This window comes from Lycium barbarum, chromosome 10 (genome assembly GCF_019175385.1).
Source record: "Lycium barbarum isolate Lr01 chromosome 10, ASM1917538v2, whole genome shotgun sequence".
Taxonomy (NCBI): Eukaryota; Viridiplantae; Streptophyta; class Magnoliopsida; order Solanales; family Solanaceae; genus Lycium; species Lycium barbarum.
In genome coordinates this window covers 102,880,517-102,902,864 of record NC_083346.1, presented here as the reverse complement: position 1 = coordinate 102,902,864, position 22,348 = coordinate 102,880,517, and positions in this window count along the sequence as shown.

The following is a 22,348-nucleotide window of genomic DNA, read 5'->3' as shown; positions in this document are numbered from 1 at the left end:
TTGTTAAATGAATGTAAAAGAATTACGACAATCTCAGCAACTGTTTGATTTTCTCAAACAAGTGTTGAAGTTGCTTCAACAGCGTCCTCAGATGCTTGAAAAAAATCAAAACTAATGCGAACCCCTTTTTCTTAAATCATAGAATGACAACGAGAACAACAACAACAGCAAAAACAGAAATTTCACTTCCAGACACTGTTTACCCCTGAAAATGGTACAATTGAATTTGTACGCGGTTTAAAGGATATGTGATTTGATTTATCAAAGTTATGAAATAACAATATGAAATGAAGAAAAGATAAGGTTAAAACTAGAAAACAAGCCTGGACCTCTGGGAGCTTTCAGACTGAATTCCGTAGAAAGGAATGCCTCCGAATACTATTTAAGCTTCAAATGAATAATGGAAAAACGAGTGAATTAAACTTCTAAAAGATAAAAAGAGCTTTTTAATAATGCGATCTGAAATAGAATAGTATTGCCTTGTGTTTTCTTTTTTGATGATGGATTACAAGTAACTTGTCCTTATTTATAGTAAATGAATCAGCCATTAGCCCATAATCATTCTCAGTAATGACTAATAAAGAATCTTAAATGCTGCCTCGAATGCCAATCGTAACGTCTGCATCGAATCTGGTCCGGTTGAATAATGGCTGGAAAAGATGATGCCCTCATTTAATGAGCTTGTCGGGCTACCACTTCGGATCGGATTTACATCGGTGGATGTGCCTCGGGTAAAAATTAGTCTTTTTCTTTGGTCCGCTGAAATGACCTAACACTTCATACTCTAACTGCCACATGCTCTGCTAGCTTGATACCACGTGTAAAGCCGCGTTTTATCGTGTATACAGATAGTCCTTCCATTTTTCGGTGGAAAGCATTGACTCCGAAGAATGGATTTGAACCATCACTGAAGCTGCCTGATGGCGGGAACACAAAATGCTTGGTTCCACCGCCTGAAAAGATAGCCATCGGCTTCAGCTTTAATGCTCTTTGCACGATGTAGAATATTAATAATTGCACCATTGGAAACTGCTACCATTTGAACTCCATCTTTTCAACTTCCCGATCCGAGTGTATATAAGGCAAGGATCTCATCCATTCTTGCCACTCACTCACTTTCTTTCTACAACAAACCCTACATTATAATTCTTAAAATTCCCCCTTTTAAAAAAAAGAAAAAGTTTTAACCACCAACTATGTCTTCTCTTCCATTGTTAACCCAATCACCAGCAAACTCTGCATCACCATTTCATCATTCAGAATGTATTTCGATGTCCTCCCCCAACTCGAAAGAAGAACTTGAGTTTCTTGCCGCTGATATTCTTCTCGCCGGCTTCAAGTTCCATGACGACTCTGCATCTCTACCCATCTTGAATCTGAAAAGAAATGGAATCCTTTATCGATGCAACAATTCTTCCCAAGGTCCAAGAAGAGTGAAAATTTGCTGCCGACATTGACCTTGTCAAGGTTGGTAAGGAGATGAGAATGACTCAACATGTTGAGGGTTTTTCCATGACCTACACTTATATTTTTGCAATTGGCTATTCCTTCCCCACTCCGCAAATCATAGAGGTCTTTCGTCGTCGCTACAGAGTTTGCGTCGGACAAATTGCTCCACAAGTTTGGAGATTGATTTACTGTATTCAACTCCTAGCTAACATAGCTGATGTCTCCTTTACTTTGGACCACTTGATCCACATATACGCTCCTCGAGTTATTCGAGGTGGTTTAGTGGATCTATACCCTCGTGGGAGGTGTAGTTTAATTGATCCAGAGGATGATTATGGTAGAAGCTGGCTACATCGGTTTGTCATGATCCGAAAAAACCAACTCCACCGTCAACTATCCGAACCCTTTCCTGAATCATGGAATCCTACTCGTAAGCTTTCCATATCTTTTCTTCTTCTCATGATCTATTGTCATATAGCGATAATTTTTTTGAAAATAAACTTTTCCTTCATAGTGGTTTCAGTCGAACCAGAACTCGTGATTAAAATCTTTGAGTGGGTCGTTGCATTGCTTGATGCTTCTCGCAATATAACCCGCTCCTGGAGAAGTATCACCTCCGAATGGTGGAGAGGAAAAAACCAAGGTAAGTTTAAACCCCTCTATGAATTTATTAATGTTCTTTAAAATCATAACCCTATCTTTATCTCCAGGACTTCCTACAAAAAATCCTATTTCAAAGAAAAACCCTTCTCAGGTTGACGCCACAGAAAATGTTGCTTACTCTAGTCGAAAACGCAAACAAAGAGAGGTTCCAGCCAACCCAATTACTTCTATGGGTATTGGTTCTCGGTTACGAACCCGTTGTCTTCTTTTAGAAACTATGAATCAGACTCGGCAACATACAACACCCCCAGTAATCATACTTAATGAAGACGAGCAGATTAATGAAGTCAATGACCCAATGCCTAACAGTTTCGAGGCTGAAAAGTTCTCCGATGGAGCATATGACCCCTTTCACCAAACAACCTGCTACTCCTCCGGGCTCTCCAACCAAAGGGTTAGATTCAAGGAATTTTGATCCTCAAGACGAAGCCTCTTCAGGAACATCACGTGGTCCCAAATATTCTGTCCCCAAGTTAGAGTCATCTCTAACTCAGTTGGCTGAAATACTCCTTCAGGTACGTATTTCCTTTATTTGTACCTTTCTTTCGAATTTTCTTCCCCTCTCTTCGTTTCCTCATACATTTTTTCTTTTTCCTTGGGACATGCTGCTGCAACCTTAGCTATAGGTACTGCTCTCTCCTTCACTTCATCTCAACAAGATATGGACCTTTATGAAGAAAACAAGCGCCTCAAGGCTGAAAATAAACAACTAAAGTCAAATCTTTAGGATTCTGTTTCTCTCGAAGCTTCCCTTAGAATGCGCTTGGATGATGCGACCGAATCTCTAAAAGAACGAGAGGATTTCCTTCAATCCATGACCACTTCTTACATGGGCCTTCAAAACAAGAATGCTAAATTAGAAGCAGAAATTGCAAGCATACGAGAACATCTTGTTAGTGTCAAAATTTCCCGCAATCGTTTCAAGATCCAGTGTAAAGAACTACGTCTTCGATCCAACTCATCTGCAAAAGGGACCCACGAAGGCATGGAACCATCCGGGCCTATTCTGTCTGAGGAGAAAGACTTAGAAACTGCTAACATTGCTCCGTAGGCCTAGCCTTTTTTACTTTAATGCCTTAGATACTAAGCGGAATTGTTTTGTTCTCCCTATTATGTTTTATTCGATACTTTAACCGGAATCTTGACCCAATTTTTGGAAATACGTTCAAATGACATAACAATTGTCTTGCTTTCCATTTTTGCTTTCGTTTGAATTTTTGTTCGTTTGTGATTTGCATATATACAAATATTCCGGAACTAATCTCGTTAAATCGAAAAAACTACGTCGGTAACTTCTCTTGGAAATTTCATCTTTTTCGAAAACAATAACTTTCAAATTAAGCGGGAAACCAAATGCCTCCACTTCTCCACATTCTGATGCACGTCTTATCACACTGTGACTTCGGACACGTGTCAGCTTTCAATTGCCAAATTGAAACGGTGCAGGTTCCCGAAGCGTCACCGTAATGATGACAACCTCAGCTATAAAACCTCTCTACCATTTTCACTTTAACTATTTTAACTTCAAACTCAAAGTTTTTAACTCTCAAAACTTCTTCTTCTTTTTCCGATCATCCCCTATCACAATCGATCTTTCCAATTGTAACACCTCGTACATCCGGGGTAAGATTTGTTTTATAAGATGGGGGTATAATGAACCCAATTTGAGTAGTGTATAAATGGTGTTTGAAACCCAATCAATACATGAGAAGAGTCTTTGGGCAAAGCAAAGTTGAAAACCACTCTACTGGGCATGTTTGCAAGCGAGTTTATAGAAGGTCCTACTTCTAACTACCATAAACCCATTATTAATTTGGAATTTTGGAAAACGTCCTTGATGAATGTTGTAGCACATTGAAATATCTTTCCAACGGTATATTATGGGAGTCAAACGGACATCTTTGCAAAGAGTTATACTCATTTTACTGAAGACTGTTCGCTGGAAATTCTGCCAGCGTAACGGTGACGTTACGGACCGTAACACGTGTTACGGGCAGTAACAGTGGACCGTAACACACCAAAAATTTCCAGAACCTCACTGGAAATTTTCACCAAGTTACGGTCCGTACCTCGTGTTACGGGACCGTAACAGTGACCGTATCTTGGTCCGTAAGTACGTTTCGGGTCACCTTACTTCGGGAGGCCATAACCCTATCATAAATTGGGAGTTTGGGAAACCTCAAAGAACGAAAGTTGTAGATAATTGAAATACCTTTCCAACCATAGGTTGTGGGTTCACAAGTGACATCGGGATAGGGAGATATGAACGTTTTAAGACAGAAAGGTCCCAACCCGTTTTCAAGTTGGGTCAAACCCATTTCCCCTTCGGTATTTAAGGGAAATGTTAACCCTAGCAGCCCATTTTTCCCATAATTTCAGATCTTAGAGAGATAAAGTGAGAGAGAGGAGAGTTAGAGAGATAAAGTAGAGAATCAACCAAGTTTAAGGCCCCGAATCCCGAGGCTCGTGAAGGATAAAGTGTAGTACAAGTTGTTGCCGTCATTCTAAGTTAAAGATCGAACTTGGGGATGTTGATTTCGTGGTGACTACTCATAAAAGGTAATGTTTCTACTCCCTAATCATTTATAGTTGTGAATTGATGAATTTTTGGAAGAAAAATAAATGGGTTTGATAGAGAGAATTATATGAATTATGCTAGAGTTGTTGGATTGTTGACTTGGGATTGTTGTATTCATATGGGTGATGAAGAATGATGTTAATTACATCTAATTGAGATTGTAGAAGTAGTTAGAAGTAATATAATGGGGATTGGGTGAAGAAAACACCATTAATGACGGTTATAGAGCTTCATACCCACCAAGTGTTTGATAAAATGCTTAGATGAACAAAGCATGAATATTGCTGCTAATATAGAATCCCTATGACCTGTATTGCTATAGATTGAAGTTGAAGGGATTGAAGGACATTGTGATATGCTCAAAAGCGGGAAGTTAAGGTATGTAGAACTTCCATCCACATGTGGGAATCTCTACGTTCTTCCCCATGATCCGTTTCGTAAAATCCATGAAGTTCGAATCCTAGGGCATTAAACCCAACATATTGGTAGCCCGAAATTATGTATGTATGTACGTGAATTTTGTATCTATGTTCCTTATTGTATCCTACTCTTCCATTACGGATATTAGGAATCCTAGCTTAATCCATGAATCATTAATTCTTCCTCATGTGTTCTCATTATGTTCATATGAAACTTATGATTTTATTTTGCAAGTTACAACCATGTTTTCAAGTCAATTACACATATATGATTATGAACTATTGTTATTACTCATGAATCAAGAATATGTTTACAAGCTATTTCATGAAACCATGTTTATAAGTTATTTCGTGAAATCATTATTACAAGATAAGTACAAGTTAATTCACGAAAATCATGGGCTTCTTAGCCAATTATATTATGTTAATGTTTTTGGGAGTTGCACGAATTACCGACAAGGCTCAGATAGCCTGAAACTATGTAGCCACCATAGGACAAGGATCGCTCCGCCTAGTTAGGAAGATACCTTAATTTTACACTGAATGGATCCATCAGGTACGTTACCACCTTATACCCTGGCAAGGTATAGGGGCTCTGCTGGTCCGGCGAGGTACCAGACTCCACGTATCCACGTGGTGATATCATGTGTCGGTTTATAAAATGCTCTCCCTACTTATCATGTTTTTACTTATGTTATATATATACGTATGTACACATGCTCATGTTCATGTCCAGGTTTTCAGTTTCAGTTCTTATCATGTTATTCCATGTTCCATGTTGTTTCTTTCGGTTACTTTACATACCAGTACATTCAATGTGCTGACGTCCCCTTTTATTGCCCGGGGGCCTGCATTTCAGGATGCAGGTACGAACTTACAGGACGACGACTCTGCTCATTAGGATTTGCACGTACCAGCATTATTGGTGAGCCCCATCTCATTCGGGGTTTAGACATTGTATTTCCTTATTTAGTTTTGCATCTAAAGGTATGATGGGGGCCTTGTCCCAGTAAGTATGTTTTCAAATCAGACACATGATAGAGGTTTCATAGACTAGACAAGTCAGTTATGTCATGTCAGACATTTGGAGTCGTATAGCCATTTTGGCTCACTCATGTTTAAACAAGTATTTTATTAAGTATTATGACTTGCCATGTTTTATAAAGGCTCATTATGCATTTATGTTATATTCCGCTTACGTTATGTATCATGATGATTCAGCAAGCCATGTGGTTCGCTCGGTCACATGCAGTCAGGCACCGAGTGCCGTGTTACGTCCAGGCCATGGTTCGGGGCGTGACAACCACTTCCTTTACTGGAATGCTTTTACCAATTGTCTTCGTAATGGCGAAAAGCCAAAAACCACCAAGAAAGTTACTAACGCCGCTTCTACTTCGGCAGGAAATCTTTCCCTTCTTCTCTGCCTTCTTCTCTGTCAACGGCAGTCGGCACCGGCGGAAATGCTGAGCCCAGAGCCTTCAACATGCTTCCTTCTTCCTTCAATTTTTCTAAAGAATTTGCAGTTAGTAAGGCTAAGTCCAAAGGTGACCGAGGGGCATTAGTCGAAGTTTACCCCTCTTCTATCTAAACTGACTTTGAGAAACAAGTGTGGGAGGACTGTGGTTGGTAAATGCCACCAGAGGATAACTCTATTGTTGTTCACCAACCAAACTTTGGAAGAGTAATTTCCAAAATTATTATTCCTTTAGACAATGAATCCATCCTTACTCACCGGCCGGGTTTCTCCAATGTATATACCAACCCTTTTACTCTCAAATTTAACCCTCCAATCGATATCACAATCCTTGACTTGTGTCGTACCTACAACGTGTGTTTAGTAGAAGTTGGTCCGTTTGTATGGAGGCTAGTTGCATTCCTTCGATTTTTTACCACAGAAGCCTGAAGATTATAACTGGGGCTGGACAAAACACTTTGTAACAATCCCGACTGCTAAAATTATTCTGGCAACTCATATGCCTTTCCCAGAGGTATGGAACTTATCTAGTAAGTAACCCCATTTTTTTTTACTTATCGTCCTTTTATGCAGCTACAGCCTGGACCCCTGTAACTATCTCAGATATACATGAGTGGGTTCAGGCCATTTTGGCAGTTTCAACCAAAGCTAACCACTCTTGGAAAGTTATTTCCAAGGATCGATGGAAGGCTACTAATCACGGTTAGTTTGGCCCGAAGGGGTTTTTGGAAGAATTTATTCCTCTTCCCTTTTTCTCTTTTTTAACTTAAACTATCTTTCGCCTAACAGGTCTTTTGAAGGGATCTTCTATTCCAAGGGTCATGGATGACCCTAAATTAGATCAGGCTTCATCTTCCCATTTGATCTCTCGAGTTGCAGTTCCAAGGAAAAGGACTGCTAGACCACCCCGTATCATCTTTTCCTTCGGCTCCCAAGAGAAAAAGGAATCCGAGATCAATTGCTCCCTCTGAGTCCACTGCAACAACTAACGAGTCAGCTGAAGCGGTTGAGGCTCCTTCCTGACAATAGCTTGTAGATGTGGTGGAGATTGATGAGGAATAAACGGATGATGATGTTCTTCTCAAGTGAGTACGGATCTCCTCTTCCTAAACTGACCCGGCAGTTACTCCGACTGCCATTCCATCAGATGCTCCCTCTTCACCAAATGGTCTAGATGACCTTGATCAATAGTTCTAGGGGGTTAGAACTATCGGGGGGTCGGAGCCTTTTATGAATGCCTCGAGTTTTGAGCATCTTACAATTCCACAAGGATTCCCCTCATTTTCAAGATTGACCAGGAACCAAACTTATTCGCGTGCCTATCTAGTTAATATTTTTCCAACTCCAAGCGTGGATCCAGATCGACCTAGATCGGCTACTATTTTTGTTCCTGAAGATACAAACTTCCTCGATCAACCATTTGGAATGGCCAGCTATTTAAGGCCTCTGGTCTCCGAATCCGATAAAGAGAAGATGAGTGGAGTCTCTTGGAGGTGTTTAATCAATGAAGGGATGCACCCATCTCACAAGGTAAGTTTTTAACTTTCCTTTGGTTTGTACTTACGTATTTCCATAAAAAGATTTTTTTTTCTTTCTAATTGGTTCGACTTTTTCCACACAGTCAGCTATCGAGGGATCGGAGCCTTTGTCTCAAAGAAAACGATGATTTGAGAGCTCAGCGGGATACTCAAAAGACATAGATTCTTCATCTTAAGCAAGAAATCGAACGAAGAAACAATCAGTCCGCAGAAGAGCTTCCCTCAGTGAAAATCGAGCTAACTAAGTTCAAGAATAGTTACTCCCGAGCTATGGAAGATCTTGAACGAGTTCGGACTGAAAAGGTCAGTTTGGAGATAAAGGTAGATCAAATTTTTTATGACCTCGAGGACCTCCGGAAAGAATTTGATTTCAATATGGAGGCTTTATTTCTTAAAGAAAAGAATGAAGCCTTTCTTTCTGCTGAGGTTGACAGGCTCAATAATGAGCTCTCCGTGATTGATGATGAATGGATAGTTGAGTTAACCGATGCTTCCCTGAGCTTCGAACAAAGCCTTATGCAGTCCCAAGCTGAGAATCGCCAACAAACTAGCATTATTGCCAAGTTGAAATCTGATCCTGATGCCTCCGTTAAAGAAAACGAAGAAATTTCGACTTGTCTAGAACAAGCTCGTGCCAACTTAACCGCTCCGTTCTAAGGATTGAACATACTAAATGGAATATTCGTAGGTTTACCCTAGAACAAACTCGAAATGGCCTTCAGGATTGGGATGCAAAAATTTCCGAAGCCAAGAAACTCGAGGTTCAAGCTTACCAACGGATGGCTGCTGCTGGAAGCTCCGAGGATGACCTTGAAGATTTTGACCTCAAAAATTCAGATGATGAATTCGAGTGATTCATTAAAAATTTCTGCTTTTGTGTTGTTTTGTATATATATAGAACACTGTAATTCTCCAGACTATTTCGGTCTTTTATGAATGAATTATCTCGACTGACTTTCGCCAATATTTTGACTTTTATTATTATTACTATCTACCTCAGATAGTTTTATGAAGCAAACTTCTCGCTTCAACTTAATCCGGAATTAATTCCTGTATGTTTTTAATAAATGCATTGGGCCTTAATTTATGCTTGTAAACAAGACGTCTCTTGTTCACTTCGAGCATGATTTTTATTTATGTTGAATTTTGGACTGTATTAATCCTTTCAAGTGAAGGATTCAGTTTTCATTCTGACCCTTTTAGTCTCGACGGTCCCTTATGGAAGACTTCGACGAATCTACAGTTCGGACATAACATAAACATTCGGAGGAACTAATCCGGATCAATATTTATATTACACGATTTTTTAGACAAAGTTCATTCGACCTTTATGTCAATTAATCATCAAGATTCATTCATGAACAGAATAATAATTCGGAGGAAATACTTCGGATCTACATTTCATTCATACTTCGTGAATTTTCAGACAAGGTTCATTCGACCTTTATATCTTTACAAGAAAAAACATTGGAGATATATTCCTTCGATCTTTCTTTCCCACTACACTTATAAAAATGAACAAACTCTATAAACTAAACACTTCTATCCGAGGGTATCCCCCCTAGTACTTGTGTTTGAAGTCTGAAAATTCAAATGCTATGATAAGCTGTCACTTGCCGAGATCCTCTTGATAGTAACACGCTTTACATTGTTGCCTTATTATAAACCTTGTCGGAAAAACCCTTTTTGGGACAAAACTCAGTCTAAGGGAAAAAAAGTGCAACACCTGTTTTCAGTTCTTGGATCACCTTTTTCTTGTGTGGATTTACTCCGAGTTTTCATCTTTCTTCCTGTAAAAACTCAAAAAACTTCAAAATGCACTTATTAAATAATCTTAAATCATACCTTTTCTTTTCTTCAACAACATACCACTTCAGATGACTGATATAAGTTAGAAGTAATAGAATGGGGATTGGGTGAAGAAAACACCATTAATGAGGGTTATAGAGCTTCATACCCACCAAGTGTTTGATAAAATGCTTAGATGAACAAAGCATGGATATTGTTGCTAATATAGAATCCCTATGACCTGTATTGCTATAGATTGAAGTTGAAGGGATTGAAGGACATTGTGATACGCTCAAAAGCGGGAAGTTAAGGTATGTAGAACTTCCATCCACATGTGGGAATCTCTACGTTCTTCCCCATGATCCGTTTCGTAAAATCCATGAAGTTCGAATCCTAGGGCATTAAACCCAACATATTGGTAGCCCGAAATTATGTATGTATGTACGTGAATTTTGTATCTATGTTCGTTACTGTATTCCTACTCTTCCATTACGGATATTAGGAATCCTAGCTTAATCCATGAATCATGAATTCTTCCTCATGTGTTCTCATTATGTTCATATGAAACTTATGGTTTTATTTTGTAAGTTACAACCATGTTTTCAAGTCAATTACACATATATGATTATGAACTATTGTTATTACTCATGAATCAAGAATATGTTTACAAGCTATTTCATGAAACCATGTTTATAAGTTATTTCGTGAAATCATTATTACAAGATAAGTACAAGTTAATTCACGAAAATCATGGGCTTCTTAGCCAATTATATTATGTTAATGTTTTTGGGAGTTGCACGAATTACCGACAAGGCTCAGATAGCCTGAAACTATGTAGCCACCATAGGACAAGGATCGCTCCGCCTAGTTAGGACGATACCTTAATTTTACACTGAATGGATCCATCAGGTACGTTACCACCTTATACCCTGGCAAGGTATAGGGGCTCTGTTGGTCCGGCGAGGTACCAGACTCCACGTATCCACGTGGTGATATCATGTGTCGGTTTATAAAATGCTCTCCCTACTTATCATGTTTTTACTTATGTTATATATATACGTATGTACACATGCTCATGTTCATGTCCAGGTTTTCAGTTTCAGTTCTTATCATGTTATTCCATGTTCCATGTTGTTTCTTTCGGTTACTTTACATACCAGTACATTCAATGTGCTGACGTCCCCTTTTATTGTCCGGGGGCCTGCATTTCACGATGCAGGTACGAACTTACAGGACGACGACTCTGCTCATTAGGATTTGCATGTACCAGCATTATTGGTGAGCCCCATCTCATTCGGGGTTTAGACATTGTATTTCCTTATTTAGTTTTGCATCTAAAGGTATGCTGGGGGCCTTGTCCCAGTAAGTATGTTTTCAAATCAGACACATGATAGAGGTTTCATAGACTAGACAAGTCAGTTATGTCATGTCAGACATTTGGAGTCGTATAGCCATTTTGGCTCACTCATGTTTAAACAAGTATTTTATTAAGTATTATGACTTACCATGTTTTATAAAGGCTCATTATGCATTTATGTTATATTCCGCTTACGTTATGTATCATGATGATTCAGCAGGCCATGTGGTTCGCTCGGTCACATGCAGTCAGGCACCAAGTGTCGTGTTACGTCCAGGCCATGGTTCGGGGCGTGACAAAGCTTGGTATCAGAGCCTAGGTTCAAGGATCTTTAGGGAGTCTATGAAACCGTGTCCAATGGGGTCTCTTTTATATGTGTGAGGGCCCCACACATATAAACAGTTGACCGCCAAGACATTCAGGATTGTCTCGTTTCTTTCATATTCTAGATCGTGCAGTTAGAGCAGTATTTTTAGGATGGCTTCCTAATTCGTGCGTGTACGTGTTTTCAGAAAATGCCTTACAAAAGAAACTACAAGAAGAGAAACACAGCCACCAGCCAAAGGGCTGCCGCGGAAATAGTTCACGAAGATACTGTTCCTACTTGGGCAACAGCTCCAACCGCCCCTACCGTTACACCTCCTAGTGCTTCAGACGGGGATGTTAGGAGTGCTATCAACATGCTCACCCAGCTGGTAGCAGCTCAGGCCCAACGTCAGGAATCTGGGTCAAGTTCAGGAGGTAATGGAGAGTCTTCTAAAACGAAGGATTTTCTCATAATGAATCCCCCAGTCTTTACGGGGACAAAAAAGATGAAGACCCTCAGGACTACATTGATGATCTCCAAAATATCTTCAGGATTATGACAGTTACAGAAACCGAAGCATCTACTTTTGGAGCTCATCAGCTGCAGAGCATTGCTAACACGTGGTATGAATCTTGGGAATTGTCCCGAGGTGAGAATGCGCCTGATGCTACATGGGATGAATTTGCTAGTGCATTCCTGGACCACTTTATGCCAGTAGAGGTCAGAGAGGCTAAGGTTGAACAATTCCTGAAGCTCAAACAAAATGGCAGGCCTGTTCAAGATTACTATTTGGAGTTCGTTAGCCTGGCTAAGCATGCCCCACACATGTTACCCGATATGAGGGCAAGAGTGAGAAGATTCGTTGGAGGCCTTGATTCCCATTTGTATGATGGAGCCAATATTGTTGCACAGAATGGGACAATGACTATTTCCAAGATGGTTGCTTTTGTACAAGGCAATGAGACAAGGCTAAAGGAGGAAGAAGCCATACAAAAAGAGAAAGACAAGGAGTTCAACAAGAGGGTCATGTCTAGCGGACAGTTCAGCGGGAACCGAAACAGGAAATTCTTTAAGAACAGGTCTGCAGTACCTGTTTCGTCCACAGCAAGTGCCCCACTTCCTAAATTCCGCAATGATAAGAAGCAGAATTTCAGGCCATCAAGTTCGTACTCTCAGGCTAGTGGGGGTCAGTCGACTTATACTTATCCGATGTGCGGCAAGTGTAATAAGAGACACTTAGGTGATTGTCGTGTGGGTACTGATGTCTGTTTTAGATGTGGTCAGAAGGGCCATTTTCAGAAAGATTGTCCATCCGCCAGACAGGGTACTGGAGGTAATGTGATGCAATCCATAAATTCAGCAGTCCCTCGTAATAATCAGGCCCAGCAGGGGAACAATACTTCTAGATCTGGAAACGCAAGCGGGGGGCGAAACCGGTTGTATGCATTGACAGGCCGTCAGGATACAGAAGCTCGTGCAGATGTTGTTACAGGTACTCTAACAGTTTTCACTTTCGACGTATATGCCCTTATTGACCCAGGATCCACCCTATTTTATGTAACCCCTTTTGGTGCTAAGAAATTTGCTATTGAACCTGAAAAATTGCATGAACCCTTTGAGGTGTCCACCCAAGTTGGGGAGTCAGTTATAGCTAGGCGTATTTACAGGGGTTGCCCAGTTTTGGTCTATCACCGCAGAACCATAGCTGATTTAGCGGAATTGGAAATGGTAGACTTCGATGTGATCATGGGTATGGATTGGTTAGCTTCATGTTATGCCACAGTATGTTGTAGAACTAAAGTGGTAAGATTCGAGTTTCCTAATGAGCCAGTCATAGAATGGGAGGGTAATTCAGTAGTAACCAGGGGTAGATTTATTTCTTACCTAAAGGCCAGAAAAATGATTTCTAAAGGCTATATCTATCACTTAGTTCGAGTCATGGATTCAGATGCCCAGACTCCAACTCTCCAGTCCGTACCAGTTGTAAATGAATTTCCAGAGGTCTTTCCCGAAGATCTTCCAGGAGTCCCTCCTGACAGGGAGATTGAATTTGGAATTGATCTACTTCCCGATACTCAGCCGATATCTATTCCGCCATACAGAATAGCCCCAGCAGAGTTAAAAAAGTTAAAGCCCAGTTGAAAGATCTTCTGGACAAGGGGTTTATTAGGCCTAGTGTTTCGCCTTGGGGTGCGCCAGTCTTATTTGTCCGAAAGAAGGATGGTTCCTTACGTATGTGTATAGACTACCGTCAGTTGAACAAGGTCACCATTAAGAATAGGTACCCTCTTCCTAGAATAGATGACTTATTTGACCAACTGCAGGGCGCCCAATGTTATTCCAAGATTGACCTCAGAACAGGCTATCATCAGTTGAAGGTTAAGGAAGTTGATATTCCGAAGACAGCTTTCAGGACCCATTATGGTCATTTTGAATTTCTTGTTATGTCATTTGGGTTGACAAATGCGCCAGCTGCTTTCATGGATCTTATGAACAGGGTCTTTAAACCTTATCTCGATTTATTCGTCATTGTCTTCATTGATGATATTTTGGTGTATTCCCGTAATGAGGTCGATCATGCAGAACATCTCAGAATAGTGTTGCAGACTCTTAAAGATCGCGATCTTTTTGCAAAATTCTCAAAGTGTGAGTTTTGGCTTAAATCAGTGGCATTCTTAGGCCATGTGATCTCGGGTGAAGGTGTTAAAGTTGATTCTCAGAAGATTGACGCTGTAAAGAGTTGGCCCAGACCCACCTCAGTTTCTGATATAAGAAGTTTCTTGGGTCTGGCAGGCTATTATCGACGCTTCGTAGAAGGATTTTCTTCTATCTCTGCTCCGTTAACTAAGTTGACTCGGAAGAAAGTTAAGTTCCAATGGTCAGATGCTTGTGAGCGAAGCTTTGAAGAGTTGAAGGAGAGATTGACTTCTGCTCCAGTTTTGACTTTGCCAGAGGGAACTGAAGGGTTCGTGGTTTATTGTGATGCTTCGGGAGTTGGTCTCGGATGTGTCTTAATGCAGCATGGTAAGGTTGTAGCTTATGCATCTCGTCAGCTCAAGGTTCACGAAAAGAATTACCCGACTCATGACTTAGAGTTGGCAGCTGTAGTTTTTGCACTTAAGATATGGCGTCATTATTTGTATGGAGTGCACGTTGATATTTTCACAGATCATAAAAGCCTGCAGTATATCTTCAAGCAAAGGGAGCTAAATCTTAGACAGAGGAGATGGCTCGAATTGCTTAAGGATTATGATGTGGATATTTTCTATCATCCGGGGAAAGCGAATGTTGTAGCTGATGCTCTTAGTCGGCATTCCATGGGAAGTTTAGCCCACGTGGACGTGGATAAGAGAGTTATGACAAAGGAAATTCACCGTTTGGCCAATCTTGGAGTTCGACTTTTGGACTCCGAAGATGGTGGTGTGGTTGTTCAGAATAGTGCTCGTTCCTCTTTAGTCCTTGAAGTCAAGGAGAAACAATTTAGTGATCCCTATTTATTGCAGCTGAAGGAGGGGATTCACAAGCATAAGACAACGGCTTTTGAACAAGGGGGAGATGATGGTACCTTGAGGTACCAAGGCAGATTATGTGTCCCAGATGTAGATGGATTCAGAGAGCGAATCATGTCAGAAGCTTACAATTCCAGGTATTCCATTCACCCAGGTTCCACTAAGATGTATCATGATCTCAAGGAGATTTACTGGTGGAACGATATGAAGAAGAATGTGGCAGATTTTGTAGCTACATGCCTGAACTGTCAGCAGGTGAAAGCCGAACACCAGAGGCCTGGTGGCTTGGCTCAGAATATTGATATTCCTGTCTGGAAATGGGAAATGATCAATATGGATTTTGTATCAGGTTTACCTCGTTCAGCTAGGAGACATGACTCTATTTGGGTGATCGTTGACCGGCTTACTAAGTCAGCACACGTTTTGCCAGTCAAGACCACAGACTCAGCAGAAGATTATGCCAAGCTGTATGTCAATGAGATTGTCAGATTGCATGGGACACCAGTGTCCATTATTTCAGATCGTGGTGCTCAGTTTACAGCGAACTTCTGGAAATCCTTTCAGAAAGGATTGGGTACCAAGGTGAACCTCAGCACAGCTTTTCATCCGCAAACAGATGGCCAGGCAGAGCGTACTATTCAGACTCTGGAGGATATGTTGAGAGCATGCGTCTTGGATTTCAAAGGTAATTGGGATGATCACTTACCACTCATTGAGTTTTCTTATAATAACAGTTATCATGCTAGTATTGGGATGGCACCATTTGAAGCTCTGTATGGGCGAAGGTGCAGATCACCAATTGGTTGGTTCGAAGTAGGTGAAGCAGAGTTGTTAGGACCAGATTTGGTTTATCAGGCCATGGAGAAAGTCAAGTTAATACAGGAGCGTTTAAAAACGGCTCAAAGTCGCCAGAAGTCTTATACAGATGTGAGACGAAGGGATTTAGAATTTTCAGTTGATGATTGGGTGTTCCTTAAAGTCTCACCTATGAAAGGTGTCATGAGATTTGGCAAGAAAGGGAAGCTAAGTCCCAGATATATTGGACCTTACAGAATTCTACGAAAGGTCGGTCTAGTGGCTTATGAACTTGAGTTGCTACAAGACTTGGCTGCTGTACATCCCGTATTTCATGTGTCCATGTTGAAGAAGTGTGTAGGAGACCCATCGTTGGTTGTTTCTACTGATACTATAACAGTTAAGGATGGGTTGACTTATGAGGAGATCCCTGTAGCCATTCTTGATTGTCAAGTCCGCAAGTTGAGAACTAAGGAAGTAGCCTCAGTAAAGGTCTTATGGAGGAGCCAGAAGGTTGAAGAGGCTACATGGGAAGCCGAAGAAGACATGAAAAACAAATATCCTCACTTGTTTAAAGAGCAAGCAGATAGACTTCAAGGTAAATACCTTTAGTATTCATGTCATGTCCCTTATGTATTCATGCCTCACGTTTCACGTTCAAGTTCATGTATTCTTTATTCATGTCTCACGATTTAGCACTCATGTTTTCATGAAACTATGTCATGTCAGTTTTCCATGCTCCGTGTCATGTTTCTTCACGTTCATATATTCAAGTTATGTCCAGCCATATTCTTAACCACGACCCATCATTCGAGGACGAATGATCCCAAGGGGGAGATATTGTAACACCTCGTACATCCGGGTTAAGATTTGTCTTATAAGATGGGGGGTATAATGAACCCAATTTGAATAGTGTATAAATGGTGTTTGAAACCCAATCAAGACATGAGAAGAGTCTTTGGCAAAGCAAAGTTGAAAACCACTCTACGGGGCATGTTTGCAAGTGAGTTTATAGAAGGTCCTACTTCCAACGACCATAACCCCATTATTAATTTGGAATTTTGGAAAACTTCCTTGATGAAAGTTGTAGCCCTTTGAAATATCCTTCCAACGGTATATTATGGGGGTCAAATGGACATCTGTGCAAAGAGTTATGCCCATTTTACTGAAGACTGTTCGCTGGAAATTCTGTCAGCGTAACGGTGACATTACGGACCGTAACACGTGTTGCGGGCCGTAACAGTGGACCGTAACACACCAAAAATTTCCAGAACCTCACTGGAAATTTTCACCAAGGTACGGTACCAAGTTACGGTCCGTACCTCGTGTTACGTGACCGTAACAGTGACCGTATCTTGGTCCGTAAGTACGTTTCGGGTCACCTGACTTCGGGAGGCCATAACCCTATAATAAATTGGAAATTTGGGAAAACCCAAAGAACGAAAGTTGTAGATAATTGAAATACCTTTCCAACCATAGGTTGTGGGTTCACAAGTGACATCGGGATAGGGAGATATGAACGTTTTAAGACAGAAAAGTCCCAACCCGTTTTCAAGTTGGGTCAAACCCATTTCCCCTTGGTATTTAAGGGAAATGTTAACCCTAGCAGCCCATTTTCCCCATAATTTCAGATCTTAGAGAGATAAAGTGAGAGAGAGGAGAGTTAGAGAGATAAAGTAGAGAATCAACCAAGTTTAAGGCCCCGAATCCCGAGGCTCGTGAAGGATAAAGTGTAGTACAAGTTGTTGCCGTCATTCTAAGCTAAAGATCGAACTTGGGGATGTTTATTTCGTGGTGATTACTCATAAAAGGTAATGTTTCTACTCCCTAATCATTTATAGTTGTGAATTGATGAATTATTGGAAGAAAAATAAATGGGTCTGATAGAGAGAATTATATGAACTATGCTAGAGTTGTTGGATTGTTGACTTGGGATTGTTGTATTCATATGGGTGATGAAGAATGATGTTAATTACATCTAATTAAGATTGTAGAAGTAGTTAGAAGTAATAGAATGGGGATTGGGTGAAGAAAACACCATTAATGACGGTTATAGAGCTTCATACCCACCAAGTGTTTGATAAAATGCTTAGATGAACAAAGCATGGATATTGTTGCTAATATAGAATCCCTATGACCTGTATTGCTATAGATTGAAGTTGAAGGAATTGAAGGACATTGTGATACGCTCAAAAGCGGGAAGTTAAGGTATGTAGAACTTCCATCCACATGTGGGAATCTCTACGTTCTTCCCCATGATCCGTTTCGTAAAATCCATGAAGTTCGAATCCTAGGGCATTAAACCCAACATATTGGTAGCCCGAAATTATGTATGTATGTACGTGAATTTTGTATCTATGTTCGTTATTGTATTCCTACTCTTCCATTACGGATATTAGGAATCCTAGCTTAATCCATGAATCATGAATTCTTCCTCATGTGTTCTCATTATGTTCATATGAAACTTATGATTTTATTTTGCAAGTTACAACCATGTTTTCAAGTCAATTACACATATATGATTATGAACTATTGTTATTACTCATGAATCAAGAATATGTTTACAAGCTATTTCATGAAACCATGTTTATAAGTTATTTCGTGAAATCATTATTACAAGATAAGTACAAGTTAATTCACGAAAATCATGGACTTCTTAGCCAATTATATTATGTTAATGTTTTTGGGAGTTGCACGAATTACCGAGAAGGCTCAGATAGCCTGAAACTATGTAGCCACCATAGGACAAGGATCGCTCCGCCTAGTTAGGACGATGCCTTCATTTTACACTGAATGGATCCATCAGGTACGTTACCACCTTATACCCTGGCAAGGTATAGGGGCTCTGCTGGTCCGGCGAGGTACCAGACTCCACGTATCCACGTGGTGATATCATGTGTCGGTTTATAAAATGCTCTCCCTACTTATCATGTGTTTTACTTATGTTATATATATACGTATGTACACATGCTCATGTTCATGTCTAGGTTTTCAGTTTCAGTAAATGAATCAACCATTAGCCCATAATCATTCTCAATAATGACTAATAAAGAATCTTAAATGCTGCCTTGAATGCCAATCGTAACGTCTGCACCGAATCTGGTCCGGTTAAATAACGGCTGCAAAAGATGATGTCCTCATTTAATGAGCTTGTTAGGCTACCACTTCGGATCGGATTTACTTCGGTGGATTTTCCTCGGGCAAAAAACGTAGTCTTCTTCTTTGGTTCGCTGAAATGACCCAACACTTCCTACTCTAACTGCCACGTGTTCTATTAGCTGGACGCCACGTGTAAAGCCCCGTTTTACCATGTATACGGGCACAATATTTAAGAACACACAACCGCAACATAAATAACATCACCAAATAAAGGATTTGTTAGGCATGCAACAACAATATATGCTACTTTGAAGAGAAACTCATGCTCTTCTTCTGCTTCTTTAACCAAAATCATCATTTTTCCTTTTAGACATCCAAACCCGAACTGTTGAGCCAAGTGAAAGAGGAAAAAAAAAAAAGAGAAAAGCAGCACCAGCGAAGAGAGACAAGCAATGAGGCAATGAAGAAGACCCACAACAACAATGGCGAGCAACAACAACAATAACGACGAAAATGGAAATTTTCGCAACTGACAGGAGTGAAGAAGAGAAGAAGAAAACCGAGAGAAAACCGTCGAAATTGAGAAGTACCAATCCGAAAAGGCTGCATTTATTATTTTTAAAATATTGTGATCAGTTGGGAGTTATATATTAAGTTGTGGACTTTTTTTGTATTTTGTGAAAATTTAACAATTATTAAATATTACATTTCCGCCATCGTTTAACGTAATCACATTTTAAGTGAGTTTTGACCATAGCTGATAAAACTCGTCACTTTTGTTAATTCAACACTTGTGAAGTAACGACAATTCATTTTTCTTCATAAACTAGCCTAAATATATAACATTATACAAGTATATAAACGTAATTTAAGCATCAGACAAAATGGATTATGACAGAAGTTATTACTATGGTCCCAATTAAAATTTCTACCATATTAGAAGAGTGGATTGGATCGTCGTCCACCCACTCTTCTAGAATAGTAAATTTAAAATAAAATAAAAAATTAAGATGGGGCCCACTCTTCTATAATAGTAGAAATTAAAAAATAAAAAAAATAAGGTGGGACCCACTCTTTTATAATAGTAGAAATATAAAAAAAATAAGATGGGGTTCACGTGAAGAATTAGGAGACAATTGCAAAATAAAATTTAATTTGGGATTCACGTGAAGAAGTAGGAGACAATTGCAAAAAAAAAAAAAGGTGAGGTCCATGTGAAGAAGTAGGAGACAATGCAATAAATAAATAAAATAAAAAAATAGGACGTTTAAATAATGATAATAAGTTCAAAAAATGGTAAAGGTACGCTTAGCGAATTAAAGAAGAGAAATTCAGGAAAAAAGAAATAACAATTTAAATTGCTCTATAATAGTAAATTAAAAAAAAATAAGGTGGGCCCACTCTTCAATAATAGTAGAAATTAAAAAAAATTAAGTGGTCCACGTGAAGAAGTAGGAGACAATTGCAACAAAAAAAAGCACATTTAAATAATGATAATAAGTTCAGAAAATGGTAAAGTTACGCTTAGAGAAAATTTAAAGAAGATAAATTCGGGAAAAAAGAAATAACGATTTAAATTGATCTATAATAGTAAATTAAAAAAAAAATAAGGTGGGGCCCAATCTTCTATAATAGTAGAAATTAAAAAAAAAATAAGGTGGGGTCCACGTGAAGAAGTAGGAGACAATTACAAAAAAAAAAAACATAGCACATTTAAATAATGATAATAAGTTCAGAAAATGGTAAAAGTATGCTTAGAGAAACTTTAAAGAAGAGAAATTCAGGAAAAAAGAAATAACGATTTAAATTGAACACAAAAACCTTTAAAGAAGTCATAAAACCAAAAGATTTAAAACTTATACTTTTGGGTATAAGTTTAGACACATACGTCTCACACAAATAATGAGGAATAACATCAAGAAGACGAAATATAAACGGTCAAGAAACATATACACATATTTTCTTAAAATGATGAAGTTGGTCTATACTTAAAATTCAAGACTACAACAGATGGTGACATATGAAAGCACTTTCAATGTTGTTGAGTAGAAAGAGATGATGGCATGAAACTCGGTAGGAGAAGGTGTATTTCAAATCTTTCAATTGGAGAACCAAACCAGGAAAGTCATATATGGGAGAAGCGGACTAAGTAAAATAATTTATTAATATTTTCAATTAATTGAATTATAATACTTTCTATAATAAAAATTTCATAATTATATTACTAAAAGGTACTCTCTCGGTCCTAATTTATGTGACATAGTTTGACTAGACACAAATTTTTTTTTTTTAAAAGGAAAGATATTTAAAACTTGTGATCGAAAACAAGTCATAAATATTTATGTGAATTTAAATCATTTCATTAAAAGTAAAAGAGAAAACTTCAAGTTAAATGATTTCTAAACATAAAAATATATTATTTTTTTTAGACAGACAAAAAAAAGTATAATATTATTTTTTATATTGAGCCCGTCCTAGCACGGGTTTCTATCGTCTAGTTTTAAAAGAGAAATTCCTCTAGTAATATAATTACATGTATTTGCAACTTGGTGGTGATCCAACTTTTTGGGGACTTTATGGATATGGTCAAAGTGAGTGGTACGATGCTAATGAATCCCCACACTAGCTATCTGTGGGCAAATATCCCACTCGAAATGATGTGAATTTTGTCCAATGAAAAAGATAGCTTGTCTTTTTCGTTCTCTACTCTTGGGGCATTCATTTAAGTAAATTATTATTGCCTTTTTGAAAACACATTATGAGGCAACTTCAATACTTTATTAGCCAAACATTATTGATGCTACTGTTTCAATCGACCCTCCTCTGGCGCGAACAGAATTTTTTATAAACGATATTTGTATAGTATAACCATAATACTTTTTATGTAATTCCTGACCAAGTATAAAGAAATCACTCTTTAGATTCACATCAAATATTAAATGCTATGATCTTCATGCTTCGGAATCGATCATTTAGTACGGGGATATATACTTTATTCCCTATTAAGCTCTGGTTGGTTTTACCATAACTAAATCTTGGCTAAAGAGTTCCAAAGTTTACTCCTAATGTGTTTGAAGGGGGGCTATGTCGCCAGCGGCGCAACTAGGCTTTTTTTTTTTTTTTTTTTTGCTAGAAATTCAAACAAGGAAATTCATTGTTTTATGCAAAAGTGATTGAACAACTTATATATATATATATATATGAAAAAAAATTATACTACTACATAATATAGAAAAGACTCAAATATGCAATCGAACTATCGGAAATGACTCATTTATGCCATTCGTCAATAGTTTGGCCCATTTATGCCATGAAATTATCAGAAATGACTTATTTATGCCACTCATCAATAGTTTGACTCATTTACGCCAT